Source organism: Periplaneta americana, chromosome 15, assembly GCF_040183065.1.
Source record: "Periplaneta americana isolate PAMFEO1 chromosome 15, P.americana_PAMFEO1_priV1, whole genome shotgun sequence".
Classification (NCBI taxonomy): Eukaryota; Metazoa; Arthropoda; class Insecta; order Blattodea; family Blattidae; genus Periplaneta; species Periplaneta americana.
Genome location: NC_091131.1, coordinates 163,421,573 through 163,445,579, shown reverse-complemented (window position 1 = coordinate 163,445,579; position 24,007 = coordinate 163,421,573).

Sequence of the window (24,007 nt, the reverse complement as noted above, 5' to 3'; positions counted from 1 at the left end):
GTAGACGTCCAATTCCTAACAGAAATTAATGTTCTCAGAAAAGAGCTAAGACATCCCAGCCACTAGCCTTTACAGAGAGGCGAATAGAATCAGGTGGGGAAAACCGGGATGTGACGTAGGCAAATGGACGACAGTACCTGTGCAAAAATGATGCAATATTGAAAGCTCTTTCGTCACTGGAAAACGTGAACATATTTTTGGAACGTACTGTTTACTATGACTGTATATGTGGTCTTGGATCTGTGTGGAGGACGGTTGAACTTCATTAGTAGAAGGGGTGGGAGTGAAGTACATTCAAAACCTCAGGTACAATAAAAATTGAAGTAAAAATAAAATGATGTCCCTGTATTTATGTTTCCCTCATTCCCTCTCTGTTAGCACATACACAGTAAGAGATGATGCGTGGAGGATAACATATTCATCAGTTGGTAGTAATGAAAAAAGTTAAACACGAGGGGGGGGGGGGAGTGGAAGTCGCCAGCCATGCAGATAAGGGGAGTTGAATTTGTGAGATTAATGGAATCAGCATCTTTAGTGGTTAGTCATAAAACAGGGATGTCCAATTTTTGAAACTTATTAAATTTATGAATATAACATACCTACCAAGTCTGCTGTCAAAAAATCTGAAAGTTAGAATTTATAAAACAGTTATAATACCGGTTGTTCTTTATGGTTGTGAAACTTGGACTCTCACTTTGATAGAGAAACATAGGTTAAGGGTGTTTGAGAATAAGGTGCTTAGGAAAATATTTGGGGCTAAGAGGGATGAAGTTACAGGAGAATGGAGAAAGTTACACAACACAGAACTGCACGCATTGTATTCTTCACCTGACATAATTAGGAACATTAAATCCAGACGTTTGAGATGGGCAGGGCATGTAGCACGTATGGGCGAATCCAGAAATGCATATAGAGTGTTTCTGGGAGGCCGGAGGGAAAAAGACCTTTAGGGAGGCCGAGACGTAGATGGGAGGATAATATTAAAATGGATTTGAGGGAGGTGGGATATGATAGTAGAGACTGGATTAATCTTGCACAGGATAGGGACCGATGGCGGGCTTATGTGAGGGCGGCAATGATCCTCCGGGTTCCTTAAAAGCCATTTGTAAGTTGTAAGTAATAACATACCTGCTATATAAGTTTTAATCTGGTAAAGCGCCATGAATTAGTACATGCTATCAGCAGTGGCAGTGAAAGCACTGAGATTGTTTGTTGCGCTCACTATACATACCATAATACGAACAGAAGGTTTGAAAAATGAAACGTATGATTTCTTTGAGAAAGACCATAAAAAATTCGTCACAGTGTTATGACAAAAGCAAGTATGAGATGAATAACTGGTTTACACATATTTTCACGAGGAATGTTATAAAACGTCAGTGTACATGAATTAATGCAGCCACTTTATTTTTACATCTCTAAACCTATACAGTTAAATGGAACCCATGGTCACTGTAACTGATGGAAATGTCAGCTAAAAGCAACAGGTTTAAGTTTGGCCTTCAGCAAAGGGTTTGCAAATGTAATATGGAAGCAATGGGCTATGCTTTGAAGTTATTTATCGAATAAATAAATGAGTGTCACTCTTTCGTCACTGTAGAAAACAGGTTCACTAAAGAAACTATCAACTTGGAGTGTAACTGCTTTCACTTTATTCAAATCATATGGCGAACATTAAACCTGGTACAAGATCCTACTCCAGGGATCTTGCTTGTATATTTATTAACTACTAGCCGTACCCGTGCGCTCCGCTGCACTTATTAGAAATAAATATAAAGTAATTACATAATTAAAATAGAACATTGGGTCCAGGGAACATTCATGTATGTTAGAAGAAAAATCGTTTAATATGCTACTTAATTTAAATTCTATTTAAATAATTAAAATGCTATCATTTTGGTTCAGAGACCACTCATTTGGTGCAAAAGATAATTCGTTTAACTTTTTCTAAATTAGTCTTGAATGCATCCTTTAATAAATCACTCCAAATTAATAGAGTTGATTGTGTACGAAGATCATTTTTATGTTAACCTTACTGTGCATCTTTTTTTTGTTAAGTTTATTTTATTTACGCCTTAACATCTGTGGTCATGTCGCGTGTTTAGAATGTGTGGGTATATCAGCAGGCCGTTTTTGAACAACGACACTATAATCTGAAGTGGCGGTGGAAATGTGTTGTATTGTTATTTTAAAACTCTTGTATATCCTTAAATATCAGTCCTATCAAAATTTTGCTTGGGATAAAACTTATCTAAAATCAATTTTAAAGAAACTTTTGTTATGTAACTTTTTCACAAAAATCAATAATAAGCGAGATATTTCGGTTTATTTAATTCAGGCCCCCTTATAAACCTCCTCTTAAATAAAGTATTTTGAATGTCATATAGTCTAAAATCTAAGTTACAACGAACTTAATTTATATTCCAATTTTCAAAGAAATCCGTTCAGCCATTATCGCGTGAAAAGGTAACAAACATCCAGACAGACAGACAGACAGACTTAAATATCAGTCCTATCAAAATTTTGCCTGGAATAAAATTTATCGGAAATCATTTTTAAAGAAACTTTTGTTATATAACATTTTTTCACAAAAATCAATAATAAGCGAGATATTTCGATTTATTTAAATCAGGCCCCCTTATAACCCCCCTTTTAAATAAAGTATTTTGAATGCCATATAGCCTAAAATCTAAGTTACAACGAATTTAATTTATGTTCCAATTTTCATCGAAATCTGTTCAGCCATTATCGCGTGAAAAGGTAACAAACATCCAGACAGACAGACAGACAGACAGACAGACAGACAGACATACAAACAAAAATTTCGAAAAAAGCGATTTTCGGTTTCAGGATGATTAATTATACATGTTAACACCAATTATTTTTGGAAAATCGAAAATTACCAGAAAAATTTCGCTTACAGATTTATTATTAGTATAGATAAGCCAATAAGAGGAGAATTTCTGGTACCAGTAATATGTTAACATAAATGCAAGATCAATAATACAGGTCGATGTTTCTCAGTTTATAATAAACAAAGTATTAATATGTCTCATTTTCTTGGTAGGCCTACTGATTTTGATAAGATTGACGGGGATTCATGAATGACTAGTCAAAATAAAATTGAAGTAACATGAGTCATAAATGAATATGATACAACCACAAAAATAAACCTTGTAAAGAGTTTATAAGCAGAAAATTTTATGAGACTTTCATAATTATCACAAATCACAGTTTTATTTTTATGAAGACGTAGATAAGTACTGTAGTCATTAAATACATCTGCACTATACAATTTCCATTCGTACGCGTATAGGCATACATGATATACATAATTGAAAATTCGATATTTAAAAAAATATTTGTTTATCTACGACAGTATGAAAGACTCTGACAATCTAGGACTTTGATCTCAATGATTATAATTTCCAGGAGATACACTAGATCTGGATTAAGACAATTTCCAAACAAAACCATAAGAGATACAGAACATCACAAAATGAAAGATATGTGATGCTTTTGTAACATGAACTGAATAAGTAAAGCTTCCTCATGATACTTGTAACGAGTATGAATGAATAAACCAATCTGTCAAGTAATATTTATTTATTTATTTATTTATTTATTTATTTATTTATTCTGGTGTAGTTAAGGCCATCAGGCCTTCTCTTCCACAACACCAGGAATACAAATACAATAACAGAAATAAAAAGGAAAAAAAAACACTATAAACGAAGTAAAGTCACACAAAAATATACACAGGTTGCAGTCACACAAACTTTAAATGAGTGATTAAGTATAATTAATTGTATCCTAATTAACTAACATAAACAAGAAACTTGCGATTTTAATCTGGAGTAAAAAAAAAAAAACACAAATCGACACTTCTAGCAATATCTAAAAAGCATTAAACAAGACAAAATTTTCCAATTTAATTTTGAATTGTGATAAAGTCCGGCAGTCCCTGACATCATTAGGTAGCGAATTCCAGAGACGAGGTATTTCTACAGTGTACGAGGATGAGTATAGAGACGTTCTATGATGAGGGATAGAAAGAAGTGCTTGATGTCGGTTTCGAAGAGTTGTAAGAAATTGAAAGCGCGATAAGAGATAATTCGGAGTAGAAGTATGCATGATTCTAAATAGAAGAGACAGTGAATGTATTGTTCTTCGTTCCTTCAGACGCACCCATGAAAGTAACTGGAGGGAAGGTGTTATATGGTCAAATTTACGAGTATTGCAGATGAATCGTATGCACACATTATGAACACGTTGTAGTCTCTCAGCTAAGAGTGAACTTACATTAGTTAGTAAGGAATCGCAATAATCAAAATGGGGCATTACAAGCGTCTGAATAAGATTCTTTTTTAGACTAAGTGGTAGAAATTCTTTCATATGAAACAAAGAGTGAAGTTGAGAAAATATTTTTTTGCAAGTGTGTGTTACTTGGGTGTTCCAATTTAGATCGCTATCCATAAAAATGCCAAGATTTTTAACTGTTTCACTGTATTTAACAATAATCCCATTCAATGTTACATGTGGTATAGTACCACTATCAAGAGTACTTCGTAGACGATTATGTCCCATTACGATTGCTTGCGATTTCTCTGGATTTAACCTTAATCCAAATTTGTGTGACCACAGTGAAATCGAATTTAAGTCTTCGTTTATTTTATTTACTGCGTCACTAGTCTCATCAGGGTGGAAATGCAAATAAATTTGCAAGTCGTCAGCATACATATGGTATTTGCAGTGTTTTATCATTTTAGTCACGTCATTAATATAAATCATGAAGAGTAAAGGTCCGAGAACTGATCCTTGTTGAATTCCAGATTTCACGACACACCATCTTGAAGAATAATCGCATGCAATGACACATTGTTGACGTTCGCGAAGGTAGGATTCAAACCAAGTAACAGAACTTTCAGAAAGATGCAGAAGTCTTAATTTACATAATAGAAGGTCCGTGTCAACTGTATCAAATGCCTTACTGAAGTCAAGTAATGTCAGTAATGTTAATTTACGTTCATCTGTGGCTTCACGTATATCGTCATTCACTTTTAGTAGTGCTGTAGTCGTACTATGTCCATTTCTGAACCCGGATTGGTATTCGTCCAGTAAGGCATGTTCGGTTAGATAGTTCATTAGTTGTTTGTGAACAATACGTTCCAGAGCTTTTGATAGGGCAGGTAGGATACTAATTGGACGGAAATCATTTGCACATAATGGGGTTTTAATTTTAGGGATCGGACGGATAAAGGCTTTCTTCCAGAATTAAAAATTTCATGTTTACATGTTTAAAAAGAGACTCAAAGATGATACGGTTTTATCCACAGTTCAGTAACACATCAAATTTTCATATAGACAAATTTCTTATAAATTGCTCGAATACATAACCTAGTGTGACTGATGGCAATTGTCAATATATATGAAGAATATATAATAATAAGAAGAAGATGAAGAAGAAGAAGAAGAAGAAGAATAAGAAGAATGGATAAAGAACCAAACGCAAGAATAGGAGAAATTATGGAAATGGACAAGGACATCATTGATGAAGTACAGAAGTGACAATTAATTTAGTATGGTCACACAGTTAGGATGGGCAAATCAAGATGTCCAAAGTATAGCTGAAAGAATTATATCATGAAAGCCAGGAAGAAAAGGTGATTAGAAGAAAATGACTGTATAAATAGAGTAAAATGGAAATTGGGTGCAGAGAAACAATGCCAGTTGTACCAATCTGCAGAATAGAACACAATATGAAGATTTGTCACATTTTCATGTTAGATAATATTGCCTCATAAGTGGTGCCTTGTTGGTATCAGTTGTGAGGTTCAAACTGTCTTCGGACAGTTGACTAAACAACAACATTAATATTTTAAATACAACTTTAACTTAATGAACAGTTTTGTTTAATAAAATTCAATATTCAGAATAATATAATATATAATATAATCCGTGGCGCTACAGCCCGTGAAGGGCCTAGACCGACCAGTCGGCTGCTGGCCTGGCGCCCACATGTCGAAGCAGAGGTGGACGATCATCCAACCAAAATGGAGGTATCGTGTGGTTAGCACAATGATCCCCCCAGCCGTTATAGCTGGCATTCGCAACCGGATTTCGCTACCTATCGTAGCTCCCCAAGTGCATCACGATGCTGGGTGGGCACCGGTCCCATACACTGGCCGAAATTTCATGAGAAAATTTCTTCTCCCATGAGGACTTGAACCAGCGCGCATTCTGTAACGCGAGTCCTAGGCAGGATGCCTTAGACCGCGACGCCATGGCGCGGGACATTTAGAATAATAAGGAAACAAAATATAAACATGTAGGCCTATTTGAAAATTAATTTTTTCAATTAATTGATTAACTAGTGGACTTGCTCGTGTTAATTATGTAAGATTTGTCCGGCTTACATAATAACACATAATAATCTTACATAATTAACACGAGCAAGTCCACTAGTTAATCAATTAATTATATTCAAGTGTTAAAAGTAGTGTACACAAGATTCAAAATGGATTAATGTTTTCAAGTTTTATCAAATATAGTAGGTTTAACTGAATAAAAAAATAAACACACAGCATGTGTTTAAATAGTGTAACCATGATTATTTTATAAACCATGTTGAATCTTTTGTACACTACTTTTAACACTTGAATATAAATAATTGATTAAATGGCGATCTTACTCGTGTAAATTATGTAAGCATGTGCGGCTTACAGCTGTTTCGGTGCTATTCGACACCATTCTCAGAGCCTATTAGATCTCGACGCTATCTCAACTTCGCTGCCTGTTGTGTGGGTGCGTTCGTGTAATGAGAATTTGATTGGGGTGTGTTTTAGTGTGTCTGTATATTTCATATTGTTCTAGTGTGTTGAGTTTTTGGTTTTTGGGTTGTATGTGTAGGATTTCCATGTCTGAATTTATGTTATTGTATGTGTGGTTAGCATTAGTTATGTGTTCGGCATATGTAGATGTATTGTGTCCTCTGGTTATTGATTTAATGTGTTCTTTGCATCGAGTTTGGAATGATCTGCCTGTCTGCCTGACAGTTTCTACATTGGATAGATTTACGTAGATTCTTTGAGCAACAGTGCATATTACTGTGGAATCCCAGCCATCAAGTCACTCAACTGAATGCGTTCCTTGTATAATGGCAGTTGACTTAATATAAAATGTCAACATACATGCCCAACTTGGAGTCAGGCCGTAAAGAGAAAAGACACTGGAGGAGAGGGGGTTCGATCCGGTGCTGTGGAGTGGACTTCGGCGTAGCTCAATGGTGAGAGCACTTGGTACGTAGAATCAAGGACCCGGGTTTGATCCCTGGCGCCGAAGCGAATTTTTCTCCTCTAATATTAATTGTTACCATAACAGATGTATTCTGTAGAACCAAAAAATAATAATCTTTACGTAGATGCATTATTTTTGTTATGCAATAAAAGAGTATTATTTTTATGTTTTGTAATAAAAAAGTATTGTTTTTATGTCATGTAATAAAATAGTATTTTTTTATGTTCTGTAATAAAAGAGTATTATTTTGGTAACATTTAATTTAGCATAATATATTTGTGTGTAGTTTTGCAGTACCTTATTGATTTGAATAATCAGATCCCAATAGTTATAATCCTATTGTGTTCTGCCATTGGTGCCGTCTTGTTCAAGGAATAAAGTAAGCATATCGCTGCTGTTGAAAAGTGGTGTGGGGTAATAAAACAAAAAGCGCGTACCTCTGCTAGTCCCCACGTCTGCAAAACAACTTCACTTGGTTTGGCTTTTTGAGGGATGGGCCCAGGATGGATTCCTGTGCTTTGATTTACACTGGCCCATTGTGCACCCTATATATGCGATGACTGTCCAAGTCCAACAAGTGGCCAGAATGGCATTCGGAATTCGATGCTGATAGATGGGTCATCCTGCCTCAGCCCTGACTGAGCCAGATCCCAACCACAGAATAGTAGCTGATAAGCCCCAGGGTTCTAGAGTCTCAAACCCTTCCCGTATCTATCAAATATGAATGAGGTCTCGCCCACCTCATTATATTTTGCTCGACTAGTATGACTAGTCAGTTTGTTTTTATACCATTAAGTACGAGAAAAATTCGTACCGGCACCGGGAATCGAACCCTGGACCTCTCAGCTGTGCGCGCTGAGTGCTCTCTAACCAACTGAGCTATGCCGGGACCCGATTCACGACGCCGGCCGAACTCCTCTCGTAGTATCGTGATACGGCCTTACTACCTGCACTTGAGACGATACACGTCATATATGTACAGGAGCGCATATTACATGACTATGTGGCCATATTCAACAACAGTTTCTTTAAACTGTTAACATCATATATGTATCAAATATGAATGAGGTCTCGCCCACCTCATATTTTGCTCGACTAGTATGACTAGTCAGTTTGTTTTTATACCATTAAGTACGAGAAAAATTCGTACCGGCACCGGGAATCGAACCCAGGACCTCTGTGCGCGCTGAGTGCTCTCTAACCAACTGAGCTATGCCAGGACCCGATTCACGACGCCGGCCGAACTCCTCTCATAGTATCGTGTTGATCCGTATCGACATTGGGAACCTGTACACCACCAAGACTTCACCCCAGCATTTCTAACTATTGCAGATGATAGATGAAATGAGGGGAAGATGGAATGAAAGAAGAAAATGAAAGTACTCCTAGAAAACTCTATGCAATGTCCACCACAAATTCCATAATGACTTGCCAAGGATAGAACCTGGGCCATCTAGATGAAAAACCTGCATACTACATCTGAATCATAGACGCAGACTGCAAATGACGAGTGTTTGGGCAATAACTTTCATCCACGTTATGTATCATACAGCTCGTGGAGGGGAGTGGGATTTACACTGCACACAAGTTTAAGATTTTACTCTTTCAAATAGTTACAAAGTGCACACACTCATTTTGGACATTACGGTTGCATAGTCATATTGCACACAAAGTTATTTTAAACATCACAGTTGCGTGGTCACTGCATCACCAGACAGTTAAGGTAATATAATGATTGCATTATTTGTAGAGCTCTTAAAGCTCTAAATCAACTACAGGAATGGAATACATAAAATTTGATGACACTCAATTTAAGCAAAAGTAACTACCATATATTTTCACTTGGTAAAAAAGAAAGAGAATTCAATATCTAATACAATGGCCAACACCTTCCTAGGACTTATGAATCCAAATATTTTGGAGTTATTTTCGATAGTAAGTTAACATGGAGCAACCATTTGAAATACATTTCTGAAAAAGCTCGTAAAAGATTCTCCCTTCTAAAAAGACTAGCAGGAAAGAACTGGGAATGCTCTAGGAACACTTTGAACACTACATACAGCCAGTGCTGACATACTGCGGAGAAATTTTAATTACTTCACCTTTCATAAACGAAATAGAATATGTTCAAAACCAAGCTCTCAGACTCATTACTGGTGGAATCAAAACAACTCCAATAGATTCTATGAGATTCCTCACTAATATTAACAGCATCAAAATGACAATAGAAGAAAAAGCACTGATTCAATATGAAAAACTTATCAGATTACCAGGAAACAATTGGCATTCATACAGTCCTCTCTGTACATTGAAAACTCAAAAAAGTTTCATATCCATGGTTCAAGAATTAAAACAGAAAATCAATGCCCAGAATATAAAAGGAAACTTACAAATTAAACCAAACCCTTTAACTCTATTAAATATAGAATATAATCTAAATTTAACAGAAGAAATACTAAAATCAGAAGTAAACACTGAAATAATGAAACAATTGTCTTTAGAGACAATTAATATTAGGTACTCTCCATAAAACTGGCTTCATTTATACACTGACGGATCCTTGATCTCCAGAGAACAAGGTGCCGGTGCAGGTGTTATGTGCTGTCTCTTCTCACTTTATAGATCTCTTGGATATGGAACAAGTTTTGATGGAGAAATCGTTGCAATAAGTGAAAGTCTCAGGAATCTTCTATGCCACATCAATAAATTTAAAAATGCAGTTATATTGTCAGACTCCAAAGCAGCTATTCTATCAATAGTCTCTAAACACACACCTTCATCTCAAACAGCAGAAATAACTAAAATGCTCTCTCAATTAATATCACTCCAATGGATACCATCCCATTGTGGAATCCTGGGAAACGAGAATGCGGATGTTTTAGCAAAGAAGGGCAGCACTGCTACTTACAGACCTGTTACTAAATCTACTTATTACTCTGTGAAATGATTTATTAAATCTACACACTTAGACTTCAACAAAAAAAATTTGATAACACAATCTCAAGGGAAAAAATGGAACTCTCTGCATCATAATCCACAGTTAATTCCCGATTTACCGATTTACCACGGAAATCGTCTGTAGCTGCATTTAGATTGGCAACAGGCTATGATTGTTTGGCCAAACACCTACATAGAATTGGAATATACCAGTCCCCTAACTGCCCATTGTGCAACTCAAACCAAGAAATGGATTCGGAACACGTCAAAATCTGTGCTTCAGTGGCTGACCATGATAATATGTTTGAAAAATATTGGAGTGCAAGAGGTCAAATTACTTTATTGTCAAACGCCTGGCATTAGAAAACAACAACAACAACATTATTTGTACTCTTAGGTCCATCAATCCAGACGAATATTAAGACACCAAAGCAGCAGCAGTGGGTGTGGTATTGTCAATGGTTTACATGATCATTGCTATGTTCTATCATTGTTAAGTAAGAGAAGTCGTAAGTTTCTTGTGCAAGAAGGTACCTATATAATTTTGATATATAAGATTAGTTGGAAAAGGAAAACACTGGAGATATACTTACTTATTTATGGGTTTTAAAGAACTCGTAATTTCATTACCACCCTCACATAAGCCCGTCATCAGTTCCTATCCTGTGCAAGATTAATCCAGTCCCTACCATCATATGCCAACTTCCTCAAATCCATTTTAATATTATCCTCCCATCTACGTCTCGGCATCCCCAAAGGTCTTTTTCCCTCCGGCCTCGCAACTAACACTCTATATGCATTTCTGGATTCGCCCATACGTGCTACATGCCCTGCTCATCTCAAACGTCTCGATTTAACGTTCCTAATTACGTCAGGTGAAGAATACAAAGTGTGCATTTCTGCATTGTGTAACTTTCTCCATTCTCCTGTAACTTCATCCCTCTTAGCCCCAAATATTTTCCTAAGCACCTTATTCTCAAACACCCTTGCCATCTCCTCTATACATTGGAGATATACTGTAAAGAATTGTAGTGTATGCACATGATGAGTTTTTAGAATCTGTGATCATGCAAATTGTGAACATGTCTACATAATTTTGATCAAACAGTGTTAAACGCAAGACCTGTATGATACCTCTGCAGGACCTTCAAAGTTGCTATTGTTCAAGTTTCTGATGAATCACTGATTAACATTATATCTTCTTTACTGTGTTAATATTATTTCTGATGAAATTTCTATTCAGCTGACAAAAGATGACGTGCAGTGAGCAGAGCTAGGAGAAGATTTCTTCCATAGTTGCCTAAGACTAGAATGAAGTCCATGCCGCAGTCAATAGTATTCTTATAGTAACAAATAAATCTGATCAGTTATTACTGGTGAATGAGTGCACTAATAATACCATAATATTTGGCTGTAATACTAACTTAAGACATTTAATGGGTTCTTTTAGTCCTGGAAGAACACATTTTTAGAAAGTGTGAAGAAGGAATGAAGTCCAGTCAATAGTATTCTCATTGTGACAAATCTGATTAGTTCTTATTGGTGAAGAATTGCACTAATAATACTGTAATATTTGGCTGTACAACTAACCTAACATTAACTGCGTTCTTTTAGTCCTGAAAGAACACATTTTTAGAAAGTGTGAAGGGAATTTGCATTTTGTTATTGCAGTGACACGAAGTATAAAAGTTCCACATGTGCGCAATATGGGTATACTCTTGTAACAACCTCTTCCCTTATCTTAACCTACCGGTACTGTTGTCTTTTTTTTTAGTAGGTTATTTTACGACGCTTTATCAACAACTTTGGTTATTTAGAGTCTGAATGAGATGAAGGTGATAATGCCGGTGAAATGAATCTGGGGTCCAGCACCAGAAGTTACCCAGCATTTGCTCATACTGGGTTGAGGGAAAACCCCGGAAAAAACCTCAACCAGGTAACTTGCCCCAACCCGGGCCACCAGGTTTCGCGGCCAGACACTCTGACTGTTACTCCACAGGTGTGGACGGTACCGTTGTCATCTGAGGGCTTAGGGTAGGGGTAGTTTTGACTGCAGCTGACACAATCAACAATCAAGCTAACATCTTTGCTTGTGTTAGAAAATCAATATACAGAAAAGTAGGTTACACAATGAAATGAAAGGTAAGAACTTCAAGCACTTGTAATAGCACCAAATACCTTACTATAATAATAACGGACAGCTAGCAGTTCTGCATGTGAATGACACTGCTGCTACCTAGGCGGCCGGTGTGAAGATACTCGCGAAACAAGTTGTAATTAACTGCAATGTATATTGTTGCTGGGCTAGTTAATAGTTTTATTAATTAGTGCTGTGTTAAAATGTCAGGGTGTATACGGGCTGTTTATAATTACTACAAAATTACAGCATTACAAACTGCTCCAAATCATACTTTCGATTTCCGAGAGATCATAAAACGTGAGTCAACAACATTCTTTAGTAGGCCTAATTTCTTCGACTTTGTGTTGATAGAAAAATATAAATTAGCTTTTTTATTTAGACCTAATAAATGAATAGAAGTTAAAATTTATGGTATTGGAAATTTTAAGGTTTTATCAAATTAAGTTTTATTGTTGTCCATATGCCTTTATTAAGTATTACAAGCATCAGATTACTATCAATTTTATCTTTGCAGTTGTCAGCAATGCGTATATAAAGCATTATTGTAAATTCATTCTTAATGTCAGAATTGATTTTGTCTCACTAAACCAAAGAAATAATATGTAACAATTAATTACGGAAAGTAATGTGAAGTATGCAATATCTCATAATATGCAGCTTTGATATAAGATAATAATTTTACATTAAATACTGATCAACATTTCCTAAGTGTTTCGTATATTATTCCACATTAGTAACTCACGTTTTAAACAACAGTCCGAATCCCGCTATGTTAATATTTGTATTGTTGTTGTTGTTCTGCCTGACGAGTGTTAGGCCACAAGGTCTGTTACGGTCTCACATAAAATTTTCACGCTATCTCTTAGCAGGACGACCCACAGATCTTTGGCCATGTGGTACATAATCATAAATTGCCTTTAGGAGTCTACTACTACTCATTCTTTCCAAATGATGTTTCCAATTAGACTGATATTGAACAATGTACAGTACTCTAAAAGTGGTTGAGTTTTTAGTTCCTTTGAAATCTCACAATTTTTTTTCAGATCCATTTAGTATAGCCCGCTGTTCTTCGCATGAATCGTATTTCACAAGCCGTTATTCTGCTTTTATCTGCTTTCCTCAGTGTCCATGCTTCGCTTCCATAGCTGAGCATCGGTCGTGCCAATGTGTTGCAGAGACGTATGCGGGTGTGGTTCTGAACCAAGGATGGTTTCATCACACTGGACGTAATTCCACGCCACTCCACTAGATGTCAGGTCCGCGATATTTCGCACTCACGTCAGTGCTGCTAGTATACAGCTGTCCGGTATTATTATAGTAAAGTATTTGATAACACCTTTAAAAAAGTAATGTTACAAATGAAATCTACACATTTCCCATTCCCACGAATAAAACATTTAATTTGGTTAATATAATGCAGAACTGCGCAGTTCTGAAAATATTAGCAAGTTCAATTATGCGCATGGCAATTGGATTGGCTACCTAAGATATACTGAAGTCTGGTAATCCTTACTTGTACTGATTTATAAATTCAAGTGATCCTCTCTACCATGTCTAGAAATATGTTTATTTAATCTTTCTGCACCTTGTAATACCTCAAATATACACGCTGCTTACCGGTATGTAATTCCGGCCATAAAGCAGATCCACTTTACACTAACTGTGTGTCCAAAGGGTCAGTATGTCCCCCATCATTCACTAACACAAAATAATGTGTCGCCAGATTTAGAGTGACCCTCCATTCACTGTTTGAGTCGCTTAAGAAACTTCTTGCCCCAGCAACTAAAACTTACCCTAGTAATGCCCACTTCGATTATTGTGACGTTCTGTTAAGTGACCTAAGTTCTGAACTGTCAGTCAAGTTACAGCGAGTTCAGAATATGTGCGTCAGATACGTGTGCAACATCCGACGATATGATCACATACCGGTATCACAGTCCTTCGCAAGTCTTTCGTGGCTCCGACTTAAAGAACGTAGAACTTTACACTCTTTGTCTTTACTCTTTCGAATTCTGCACACTTCAACACCAAATTACCTTTCGTCTCGTTTCTCTTATCTATATTCTAACCACGATGTAAATACCAGATCACTTATCTGTGGCGCGTTAAGTATATCTCTTCATAGAACATCTTGTTATTCATCATCTTTCACAGTATCCACCTCGCGACAATGGAATTCCCTGTCACAAAGTAGTAGGGGCTGCAAGACAATAAACACTTTTAAAAGATAACCTTCTTAGTATTTCACTCCAATCATACTGACTTAAACTATCACTGTCTACATTGTTACTCCTTCCTTTAGACATGCATCCTGATAGTGCTGTATTTTCAAAATTGTCTCATAATAATCTCTTTCTATTATGTAACATTATTTGAAATATATTAACATTCTTTGTACAGTATTTTAGCTTAATTCTGCTACATAGTTTGTATTTCAGTGTTTAATTAATAATTCATAGTATTTTGCTGTTTAATTCATAAATAATCTCTTGTATACATGTAACTCTTATCTAAATCAAATTGTTGAATTCTTTGTAAGTTCATACATACCTATGTATGTATACTTTTTGCTGGTTGAGTGGAAGAGAAGGCCTTACGGCCTTAACTCTGCCACCTAAAATAAATCACTATTATTATTTGTCTCAGCATTGCTGGTGTAGCGCCACAAGGCACCCTGCAATTCATCAGTGGTCTCGTACTGTTCCTGTGCAACAATACTCATGACGAAATCACAGTGTCACAGGTAGTGAGGTCAGGGCTGCGAGATGGCCAGTCGAGAGTAGCTGGTAAGATGGGTGACCCACAGCCAATGCAGCTTTGTGGAAACACCTCACTGAGGTACTCACGAACAGAAATGGCATAATGGGCATCACAACCTGTGACAATGCGCTGTGGGGTTTCATCAAGAGCATTGTTACATAGGAATGGTGTGATGCCTTTGATTGATTGCAGAATGCTGTGCGATGCTACGCCAGCAATGTTGAGACAAATGTCACACCAAACCTGGCAATGCATTATTTTGTGTGAAGAGTATGATGGGGGGACATACTGACCCTTTGGACACACAATTAGTGTGAAGTGGGTCTGCATTATGACCAGAATTATATAAGCGTGTATATTTGAGGTATTTATAGGGGGTAACGGGACTTTGTGCCCACCTTGTACAATGAAAACTAACAATTGATTACATGGCGATCTTACTCGTGTTAATTATGTAAGCATGTGCGGCTTACAGCTGTTTCGGTGCTATTGGACACCATTCTGAGCCTACTAGATCTCGGCGCTATCTCAACTTTGCTGCCTGTTGTGTGGGTGTGTTCGTTTGATGAGTTGTGTCAAATAGTGTGTGTGTTCTGAAATTGATCTGTGTGTTGAGAATTTGACTGGGGTGTGTTTTAGTGTGTCTGTATATTTCATATTGTTCTAGTGTGTTGAGTTTTTGGTTTTTGGGTTGTATGTGTAGGATTTCCATGTCTGTATTTATGTTATTGTATGTGTGGTTAGCATTAGTTGTGTTCGGCATATGTAGATATATTGTGTCCTCTGGTTATTGCTTTAATGTGTTCTTTGTATCGAGTTTGGAATGATCTGCCTGTCTGTCCAATGTAGAAACTATCGCAACTATTGCATGTGAATTTGTATACACCTGTGTAGTTGTATTTATTTGTTTGTGTGTTGAGATGTCTTTGTAGTGTGTTTTCTGTTCTGTATGCTATGTTGTATTTCTGTTTTCTGAATGAGGATGCGATCTTGTGTGTGTTTTTGTTTTCGTATGTTAGTGTGATGTATTTCTTGTGTTCTTGTGTTTGTGTTGTGTTTTGTGTGTGTTGAGTTTTTTATGATGTTGTCTATTATGTTTGGGTTTTAACCATTTTCTTGTGCTATGTATTTGATTGTGTTCACTTCTTCATTGTAGTGTTGTTGGCTCATGGGTATGTTGAGTAATCTGTGTACCATTGTCCTGAATGCAGCATGTTTGTGTTGTATGGGGTGATTAATGTGTTGTGTATGTGTGTAGTGGTCCTGGTTGGTTTTCAACATGGAAAACTAACAATTCATGAACAAGAATATTCAAATAATTATTTTTCTGTTCTTTGTTTTTCTGCACTTCTTTAATAGGATCATGTATACTGGTTTCAATGTAAACATTTTATACATTTAATTGACTATGGTAGTGCTGTAACTTTCCAAAGAATATAGTATGGAAGAAACGAAGATAGATAACTAAATGATCAGGAACGATCTCTCACAAGCATATGCAAAGATCATTGTATTTCATATTATTATTTATATATTTATAATGTACAGACCTTAGTTCTAGGATTTCTACATTAATATAAAAAAATACTTCTTGGCTACAACAAGTTAAGGACTGCTCTTGTTGTAGTAATTATTATTAGTATGAGTATGAAGTATTGGATACTGATGGCACGGATGATATGTAACCTAAAAGGGCTTTTGCTATATTTTGTGTAGTTACAATTTTAAAGTTATGGGAAATAATAGGTTACAGAGATAGATCTTTCATACCTTCGTAAGCGTGGCATAAAGAAACAGATGAAGGAAAGGAGGGGAAGGGAGTGGGTGAGAGAAAAGAGAGACACACACATTGAAGAAAAATTTTCTTTGACATCAGGATGCTGGAAACTTATACTGCGAAAATAATGAAACTGAATATTTGCAGCATCACAATAGTTTCTCTATACATTGTACAGTTACAAATTATGTCTATGCTTAGTTGTATCACTAACTTCCTACAGATGAGTGTGGTCCAATACTCAGTGTACGATTTATATGCTTGGTTTACTGAATAGAAAACATAATTATATATAAATTAATCTGAAACTGCATAAAATTATTAAACATAAATGAATATAGAAATAATTTATGATCTGTATGTAACAATAATTAAAAGATAAGTGAAGCAAAGAACAATTGTCAATAATGGGACGAAAACCTTCTTAAACAATCGATTAAAACCTTCGTAGCCTTCTTCAACTGATGCAGGTCTATTAGTAAGTACAGATATAAATACAGATGTTTTCTTTATGTTTCACATTTCTGCGAGATAATAGCTGTATATAAAACCTTTTAAAACACTTTCACTTTCAGGGGAGGGGAACATTCACGAATATTTCAGTTTTCATCCATTAAAATAATTTTCGCAAAAGAGTAAGATCGATTAATAGGAAGCACAAATCAGCTTTGGCCAACTACTGAGCTTGAAAAATTTAGACGTCAATTCAATGTGAAGATCATGTCCCATTTAGTGTTTAGGCTAATTTTGGTTAAGAATTGAGGCATTGACATGGGAAAGGTCGTAACTGCCAAAAATTCGAATTTTTAGGTTTTTCATTGAGAAGGTAGTAAATGGCCATGCCAATGGCACAGAGAAGATAGTATGTCCGTATGTAATGAAACGAAGTTGGAAACGTAGTCACTAGATGTTGTAACTTGTATGTGCACAGCTGTTGGCGCGGAGAAGGTAGTAACTCCTTTTACAACATCAGAGTGTGTCTAGACAAATATGGGCTGATAACTGTGCAGGGCAGAATAAGAATTGGATGATTCTAATGGTCCTGATTTACATTATTGCCAAGAAACATTTTGATTCAGTGGATTTGAAATTCCTGGTTTCAGAACATTCCTACATGCCATGTGACAGGGAATTTGGCATCATAGAGAAAAGAAAAAAAAAAAAAAAAGATGCAAGACCATGGTTCCAGAAGAGGTAAGGCCTAATAATGTAATAATGATGAAGGATGAGGATTTCTTCAACTTTTCTGCAGAATGTGACAAGTTTTTGAATACAACTCCTATCAAAATCAGCACCCTCAACTGGATTAGACTCTCAAGAGCTGATTTTCCTCTAATAAAAACAAGACAGTCATTTAATGACCTTGAAATGTGGATAGAGCACAGGATTTTTAAGAAAGGACAGTCATTAACGTCAATCACTACCTTGCAGTGCTTGCAACGCCTTGAAAGAAGACCAGTCGTCCCTGATGCCAGAAAGAGAGACTTGTTATCTTTGTTAGACTTCCTCGATGAAAAGTATCATGCATTTTACCGAAAAATTTGTGCATAATGTATAAATAATGTTAATTCTCAGTTTGGCTAAGGAGTGATTTCAATGTTGTATTTTCATAAAATAGGATTTCACAGATAAATCTGTGCCACACTTTTCAAATTTCTTATGTAACACAAACATGAGTGTATGCCTTTCATTTAAAGCAGTTTCTGTAATAATGTAAGTGAGAAAGTGTTCATAAATTTGTTTTTTGCTTCCCCTGAAAAATTTTGTTTTTGGCAGTTACTACCTTTCCCATGTCAGCGCCTCAATTATGAAAAGTCAAACAACTGCACAAAAAAGTGTAGTAGTATTAGTATGGTGCATACAATTAATCCCTCCACAGGTCAAGTGTAGTTAATAAAGTTCATTTTCACGTGTCCGCACTGAGTGAAGTCTAGTCCTACAAGGGTGAAGTGAAAAAAGAGGAAGGCATATTGTCCTTAGAAGCAGGCAGTGTGTTGTGGAGGGAATAGTAGTAGTAATTTAATTATGCCTCTAACTGCAGACGTTATTATGTGTTGAAATAGCCGACAAGTTTTGACTAGAGCTCTCTACTGGGGACATAGTTCTTTTAAGTGCCACATAAATCCACAACATGGAACCCACAGCTTCACATCCATCCCAGAGGAAGCCATGCAAAAGACTCCATAACCCTTTAAAACCCATTGCCATTAGTCAGGTTTAACCCATGAACCTTGCATTCAGCTAGTACCTTCAAGATCACTTGAGGAAGACAAGACTAACTGTCCTCTAAGTGTTTCAAGGACGGTGAAATGATTCTCAAAATATGAGACCTGTTTACACAGGGAATGCAGTAACCTATTCTGATGGAATTTCCATGATTACATAGTTTAATGTAAAGTAAAATTTTAACTACCTTCTTAAAAAAGGAATGAACTACAACTTTTTTTTTCCGTGTTTAGCTATTTACAAAAATCACGGACTACTGTTATTTTTCATTATGAATTAGCTGTTCAAACGTTTTATGAAATATGATTGATAATAGTGAATGCTGTCACCAGAGCACAAATGTTTCAGTTTTTACAAACAAATTTGAAAATAATTAAAAAAAATAAAACAAAGATAGACCATACATATACAGCATTCTCTAAAAATTATAAATATCTTCTCCTTATGCGTTCTTGGAAAAGTGCAATTTAGTGAAATGTTATAAGGCAAGAGTGGAAGTAATACAAAGTCTAGTTTCTTTTGCAATATATTAGTAAAATACAATTCTGGAACAAATGTGAAAGTTGATAAAATAATCATATTATTAAAAATAAATATTACCGGTACACATATTTTTAACCTTATAAACATCTGTAAATAACGTGATCTTTTGATATAATTAAGGTTCAATGATTTAATTTTGAATTAAGAAATGTACGTGAAATCAGATTTTCAAAATATTCAGAAGTACTTTACGAAGAGTTATTTGTCTATGTTTTTAATTGGTTTATTTTAAGACACTTTATCAACTGCTATGGTTATCTAGCACCTGAATGAAATGAAGATGATAATGCCAGCGAAATAAATCCAGGGTCAAGCACCGAAAGTTACCCAGCATTTGTTCTTAATAGATTGAGGGAATGCCCTGGATAAACCTCAACCAGGTAAATTGTTCCAACCACGATTTGAACCTGGGCCTGCTCATTTTCACGGTCAGTCATGCTAACCATTACTTCACAGTGGTGGACGTCATTTGATTTGCTTAAAATTTTTTGGAGGTAATCTGAAAAACTGAACAATACCTTTGCTTTCATTACTAAAATATTTTCTAATAAGAATGAAATAACAACACATAACATAATAAAGAACTAAAACTGCTACCATTGTACCGCTACTTTTTTAAAATTATCACAAAAAGGCTGCCTCTTATCTGCTTGAACTTCAGATGCCTTCGACAAATGACAGAGAAATATAAAATATTTAGGCATCACGATTCATGACGATTGTGGGAGATGGGCAATACTTGTTGCGCGATGTACAGCAGGGACTTGTACTTGGTACTTCCTAGGTAACTGAAAAGGCTCAACAAGAACTCTGAAACAAGTAGCTAACAGGGGTTCTGGTGAAGCCATGACAGGCCTACCGGCCTGATGGTGGATGCATGAATAGTGTTCAAAAAACCAGATAGCAAGCCTACTTGACGCCACAACCAGGGACACACGTCTAGATGAAGAAGAAGTTCATGACGAAATCATTGTGAATGAAAAGGATACAGCACTATATCAAAATTAAGTAACAGTACCACGAAACTTGTTAATTTAGTATTTTTTAAACATATAAAAAATTAATATGCTGAATCAATATCTCTAGCTCAATTTAATTCAACCCTTGCAATGTGCACCTCTTCTAGAACTTCGAAATAGGTTTCTTTTGATAAATTACTAAAAAAACAGTATTAAAGAAATAACTGGTCTTCCTATGGCGCATCCTGGGGAACGACTCTGTTGGTAAACTGGTCTATACAACTGGCTTCATATGGGTGAATGACGAACAGTCAAGTACCCATCATTAGTTAAAAAAAATGTTTACCAACATAAATTCCTGATTCAAAGTTACAGTAAAACCTCGATTACACGCTGTTCAAGGGACCGGGTGTAAACTGTGTATTAACGGGACCGCATATTAGGCGGGTATACTAATTCTGACTTATATACAGTATCTATTAGCATTTTTCTTTATTGAAATACATGATTCATGAAAGGTAATATACAGTAGTATTACTCCATTATGTAATTACTGTACTTTACGTCAAAGACATTTACAATATGTACTGTACTTAATTCTTTCGGAAGAAAAGTCATTTATAGTTGTTTGCCATGTGCGTGTTCTCCAAGTCCTCATGTTTACCACACTTCAGTTTCTGCGATTACATCCTCCCGACGTCGCAGCTGTAGTGATTGAGTCGCGATTTTTTATTATTGTTCTTAATATCGATGATGGGATTCCTAATGAATCAGAGAGTTGTTTCTGAGTAAGAGTACTGTTCTCATCGTACTTTCGTAAGATTTCCAATTTTTCCGACACAGAAAGGCTTTTCGTTTAACACTCATTGTAATCACATTCACAGACACTTCAATACACTAAAGGACAACAAACTGCCCAGCAAAAATTTCCAGAATTTTATTACGGCCGAGTGAGGAATGCTGTTTGAGAGAGAGGGTTAGCAAGAGGGTGAGGTATTGTAACTGTATGTAGGCTTTAAGCGCACAGGTAAAGAGTCAATAAGAGAGTGGGGTATACTAAGGTATGAAGTATGAAGGTTTAAATGCGCAGGTAAAGGGTCGAATACCAATACTTTTCAGGTTAATGGCACCAGTGAGTTCAGTGACCAAGATGTTTCATTGCTGTTACAGTACATTGCTGAAAATTACATTGAAAATATTCCACAAAAACAGCGTATTATGCGGGACTTGAGCGCAACAAACGGGGTATTTTATAAAGGTGTTATATATGAAATGTGCAGGGACCGGACAAAAAAAGCGTATTACATGGGATAGCGTAATAAGCGGGCGCGTCTTATCGAGGTTTTACTATATATTCATCCAGAAAAGTTCGTGGTTTAGGGGTAATGAAAGCTTCTTAGAAGACATATTTCCAACATACAAATATTTGCTGTCAATTTAACTTGATTTCTGATCCATATCTTACTCAAACTAGGAACCTTAAAGCGGAGATAGAAATGAGTCTAACATTGCTTTGGTTTAACCAAACAAGAACCAAATGCACGCAGGCTTTGAAAAAAGCTCCATACACAACAATTTGACGTCTGGAAAGGATTACAACACTGTAGCAGAGGTCTATCTCAATTTCAAGACTGGCTTAAATCTAATGCCTGGATTTCCACTAAACAAGGTCTTTCCTCACAATGGGCGAATGCGAATGCTATTAAAATGAATTGCAGTATGCAGTCTCCCCAGTTGAAGTCAGGAAACCTGTTGTTTTCACTTCACTGCGATGCAGAAATCATTTCCACATATTTTTGGCATTTGTCGTAAGGGAGAACTGCTCAGAAATAATGGACATCATAACATGAGATCGAGTACTGCTGACCTTTTCAAGAAAACCAGAAATTATGAAGTCTTTCAAGAGGTAATATGTCAATTGTTATGAAATTCTATCCAGCATGCAGATATGATCGTCATTGATAAATTAAAATATACTGAAGTGGTGGTGATGTGATTGATCTAACAGTCCATTTTGAAAAGGATGGTGATCATGCAAAGAAAGTGGATAGACAGAAGAAGAAATACTGTAAACCCTGCTGCCAGTACCTAAGAGAAAAATATAATATGACTACATGGGAGGTGATAGGATTGTTATTTGCAGAAATACTTTCCAAATTCTAAGTCAAATGCCTTCAGCATTCTGACATAACCTCCACAATAGGGCTACAAAATATTGCAATAAATATCCTTCAAGATTCTCTTCGTATTGTACAAAATCATTCATAGAGTATATTCTAAATAAATCAAACCCTAAAGAGGTTTCATATAAAATACGCTTATAAAATTGTAATTACTTAACATATTTTAATTGCTATATATTGAATAAATAATAATGGTATAAAATATAATATATTTATTTCGTAAAACTATTCACTGAATTGATCAATTAGGCTGTGTTAATTTACATCTCTTCAAAAAAGGCAGCTATACTCTTAGGATTTTCTGTTTTCAAAGTTCAAGAACTCTGAATTCAGTTCTTCAAGATATGTACTGGTAAGTCTGATCCATATCTGTAAAGTCTGGGGTTTGACTATCTAAATTAACTGGACTTACAGAGGTTTCATATAAAATACAATTGTAATTACTTAACATATTTTAGTTGCTATATATTAAATAAATAATAATAATATAAAATATAATATATTTATTTCGTAAAACTATTCACTGAATTGATCAATTAGGCTGTGTTAATTTACATCTCTTCAAAAAAGGCAGCTATACTCTTAGGATTTTCTGTTTTCAAAGTTCAAGAACTCTGAATTCAGTTCTTCAAGATATGTACTGGTAAGTCTGATCCATATCTGTAAAGTCTGGGGTTTGACTATCTAAATTAACTGGACTTACAGAGGTTTCATATAAAATACAATTGTAATTACTTAACATATTTTAGTTGCTATATATTAAATAAATAATAATAATATAAAATATAATATATTTATTTTATAAAACTGTTCACTGAATTGATCAATTAGGCTGTGTTAATTAACATCTGTTCAATAAGGGCAGCTATCCTTTTAGCATTTTCTATCGACACTGTTTCCTGAGTTCAACTCTGAATTCGATTCTCCAAAATATGTCGCCTACTGGTAAGTCTGATCCCTATCTGAAAAATCTGGGATTTAACTATCTAAATTAACTGGACATTTTCCCTCTGTGAAAATGACAGAGATTAAACAGAATATCTAGATTCTGAGATTACATCGACTGTAGTTTTGTACTTCTCTCTCTCTCTCTCTCTCTCTCTCTCTCCAAATAAAGATTAGTACAGTGGTACCAACTCAGTTGCTCTTACGAAGCACTGTGTGCACTCACAAGCAAAAAAGAACA